Raw genomic sequence first — 4645 nt, forward strand, 5'->3', positions numbered from 1 at the left:
TGTGTGTGTGTGTGAGAGAGAGAGAGAGAGAGAACTTGTTTCTCAAAGCTTCTCGTCGTCGCAACTATTGATGTAATTAAGCAGCAAACCATTAAGGAACTTGAACCTATTATAGAAATTATCCATTTTTCAAATGATTTTGCTCATTTTTGGCTTTCATGAGACACACCATAACTACTATAATTAATACTTGAGATTTCAAATTTTATACCTGTAAGTTCAAGTCCTAGATGGGATGGGGTCGAGGATTCATGCAAAAAAACATGTAGCTCAAAAACCATTAAAATTGTTTTTCATCGAGAAATATCACTATATTTGAAGATTTTTTTTTGGCGATCAGATGAGGTATCAATCATAAGAGTAATATGACATGAGCTAATAATATTGTATATGAAGACATATGAGCAGTGTTAACAGGGGCTACCACCAAGTAGTATTGTCAACTCTGCTGTCATTGATGAAGTTGTGGAAAAATTTCGCAAAAAATATAGACTTCGAGGAATTTTGAGTCTAGATACACATGCATAGCAAATCACTTGTGGAACAAGAAATATTTTAATATTTAAGTTAGTATTTGAGTTTTTTCTCTCATCCACAAGCAATACAAACTCTAGAAAATAAAAATAATATTTTTATTTATTTTTTTAAAATATACATGTTCTCTATATCATTGTATGTTTTTTTTTCTATAGTGAAGAGATAGTAAATATAGTGTATTGCTATTCATATTAATCCTCTTTCTCTCTCTCAAAATATATATACACACACATACTTAGAAAATATCTATAAAACATCTAAAAAAATACAAGTGAAAAATGATATTTATAAACAGTACCATATAAATTATTATTTATAAATAATATCATACGTATTACTATTTATAAATAGTAAAATAAATCAAAGTGAGTTAAAAATAACTCAACTAATCTACAGCTTAAACTTTATAAAAACATGACACAACCAAGCTTGAGGCGTTCCAACCAAACTTCAACATTTTATTGTTTTTATATTATCAAATATTAAATTCATAATACTTATTAATTATATAAAAAGATATTAGATCTTCACTTTAATTATGATTTTATAACCAAGTTTTTTATTTGAATAATAAAATAGTATTTGTACAAGTCATAGTTTTTTATTTTTAATGTTTAGAAACAAGGTTGAAATCATATTTTCTAAAAATTTATTTTTTTTATTTTAAGTTAATTTTTTTAATGTTTTTAAATTATTTTAATGAGTTGATATCAAAAATAATTTTTAAAAAATAAAAAATATTATTTTAATATATTTTTAAATAAAAAATATTTTAAATCATAATAATTATTATATTCTTAGATAGGAATAGACAATCAATCATCAACAATGAAACACGCTAGATTCAATGACATTTGTGTTGGCAGATGATACGTGAACAAATAAAATATAAAACGCTAGAGTTAATGTCAAATACATGATAACACTAATCAATGTAACCATCAAACATGCCAAAAACCTTTGAACAAGTTTATCCAGAGTTATAATAATAATAAACATTACAAGACTTCAAACAATGTAATAGAAATTAAGCACACCAAAAAGATCTCCATTCCCATCATATCATTGCAGCTACGAGTCAGCTTATTTGCCTTAAGATGCTGGGTGTTCTTTCACGAACTAAAGGGGTCCAAGTGTAGATGCAAAAGGTGCCATATGTAAAGCGCTAACAATGGTGTTAGTACATGATTGTTAGCAAGGAGACCACTTGTCTGATTGTTGACCATATTCCAATTTGGGCTCCAAAAGAAAGCCATCTGTACAGCATTAGGATGGCCTCCCATTTTACTATATTCTGTCAACTCTAGAGTGGCTTGCTTTGAATTTGGGATATTTTGCAAGTTCCTGAGCTAGCTAGCTGCTTTGACAATAATCAATATGGAAGCCCTATATTGGTCCCTAATATACCAAAGCACAAATTTATGAGATGAGTTAGAAAACTGGAGTTAAGCATGATCACTATCTAAAAATTAATGAATAAAAATATTAAAATTAATAGAATATTGTTATTAGTAAATTACAATGAATTTTATTAATAGAAATATTTCCTTGGTAAATACCAAAAAAATTACAGTAATAAAATTATTTTTGTTGGTAACATCTATTAGCAAATTTATTAGTAAATTATTAATATTGTTCATCATGTTAAAGGGAATCACCAATGAAATATTTTGTCAGTATTTTTCAAAGAACTCTGGAATTATTCACTTCTCAATTGCACTGTTAATTACTATTGTTTACAGACAAAATCACCGACGGATTGAAAAGTCATTGGTGTTGTTTGGCAGGTTTCTAAAAAATTTCAATTAAATTGAAAATTTAAATTAAATGTCTAAAAAATTTCAATTAAATTACAAATTTAAATTAAATATTACAGATGGAATCATTGACAGATTGAAAAGTCATTAGTAATATTTTGCAGTTTCTGAAACAAAATTATTAAATTAAAAAATTAAATTAAATATTGCAAATGGAATCATCGATGAAATGATTAAAAATATTAATATTTAATTATCCATATGTAAAATGCCCCAATAAAAAACCTAGAATCTTTAATTTCACAACAGACGGACCTCCTTTCTTCTTTTTTTTCTTCTTCTTCTTCCCCATATGTAAAAAATCAATATTCCTTCTTCCCTTCTTAACTCCTTCTCTTATGCTCAGGTCTGTTTTTTTTTCCTTTTTTCTTTTTTCTTTTTAGTTTTTTAATTAATATATTTTATGAATTTTTTTCTTCTCGACTTTACTTATAACTACATTAAGATAAGATTTTTTTTTCTTTTTTTTTTTATGTTTTTTCACTATATTTGTTTTTATTTTATTTTTAAATTTTTTTGTTCTTAATAATTTTATGAATGTTGTAGGATTGTTTTTTTCATATAAGATCAATTTTTAGTTGATTTATTTTTAGCAATCACAACTTTATTTTTTTCATATGAATTGTTTTAGTTGAATTTATTTTTTGTGTTATTTATTTGTTGAAAATTCATTTGAGTTGAATTTTTTTCTTTTCTTTTTCCAAGCAACTCGGTTTTGAGTATTATAAAGTGTTGATTTATATTAATTTAATTATTTTATAGTTTTGTAAAATATATTTTTAAATAATCACCAAAGGAATTACATATAGTATTTTTTTCAGAGGAAATACTAACGAAATAAAATGCGGAATTTTTTTTCATGTTTTCTCTATCAGTAAATCAATCTATAATAATATTTTTTTATTACTAATGAGCCAGCCAACGAACAAAAAATTATCAATGAAAGATTCACCCACAAATCATTCTCGTCTATAATTCCGTCAGTAAATTAATTACCAACGAAATGAAAGTACAAATACTAACGAAAAATTTCATCGGTAAATATAAAGATTATGACAATGAAATAGCAATATTACAGCAACATGAAATGATGGCTTTCGGTGCAATACTAGCTAGTAAGTGCATAAAGATGAAATGAGACTTATAATCACTTCATTATTAATGAGTAAAATGTTATGGGATAAAATTTTATGTTATCATTTGTCTCGTTCATGCATACCTATTGATAAGGGAGATCCATAAGATATTTAATTTTTATTATTCTGCTAACATAGAATCTCATCTCTTTGTATAGCTATATGATATCAATTTACTTATTTGTATTTATCATTAGGATTCCTTTTAATATTTATATACAATGGAAAGAGATCTTTTTATCATGACAAGGAGGTTTTACACTCATATTAAAATAATTTGTCAAACACATCTGATGATTGTGTCCTACTCTTTCACTCAACATAATAATGCACATGTTTACCATTAAATTGACTTTTTATATTTGTGTATTATGGAGATATTAGTTTGTTCCTCTATTAACTACTCAAGAGCTCTTGTGTTTTATGAATGGTAGCACCATTACTCTATGTACTGTGATTATTGATTCTAGTGAAGTCACAAACCCTTTAATTTTTTTTAAATTAATAAATTATTTTTTTTTATTTTCTAGGTATTTTTCAATATTCATTTTTTTAAAACCCTTTCATTGTAATCTTAGTTTAATTTCTCCCATCAATAATTATTCTCATGAGGTAAATATTCATGTCTATCATTTAACTTATTGTTTCCTTCCTTAATTTTATTAGTTTATTCACAAAAGTTTATATTTTTCTCTCTTTATAAAATTCCATCCTTGAAATTGAAATTCATACCAATGAGAGCAAACAATTATGGATATTTCCTCTTCATTTTTTATTCCCTTTCCCAAGTTTCTTCTTTAATTTAGGAGCTTCTCTATAATATTTTCACTAAAAAGACCTTTTTTATTTTGTAATTTTATCTCGCTTTTGACTAAAATTCTAATTGGTTTTACCTCCAGCGTTAAATTTTCCTTAATCTCCATTAGTACTTGTGGCAAAAATTGTGTTGGATCCACTTCTGCTTTTTGAAGTAGCAAGACATGAAATAAATTATAGATCCTTGCCATTTATGAAGGAAACATCAAACGATAAGCAACAAACTCAATTATTTCAATAACTTCAAAAGGCCCAATATATTTAGGTGTTAACTTGTCCTTCATTCCAAATTGGATTATACATTTCCACAATGCAATCTTTAAAAATACCTTATTTCCC

This window comes from Populus euphratica, unplaced genomic scaffold, assembly GCF_000495115.2.
Source record: "Populus euphratica unplaced genomic scaffold, PopEup_1.0 scaffold609.1, whole genome shotgun sequence".
Taxonomy (NCBI): Eukaryota; Viridiplantae; Streptophyta; class Magnoliopsida; order Malpighiales; family Salicaceae; genus Populus; species Populus euphratica.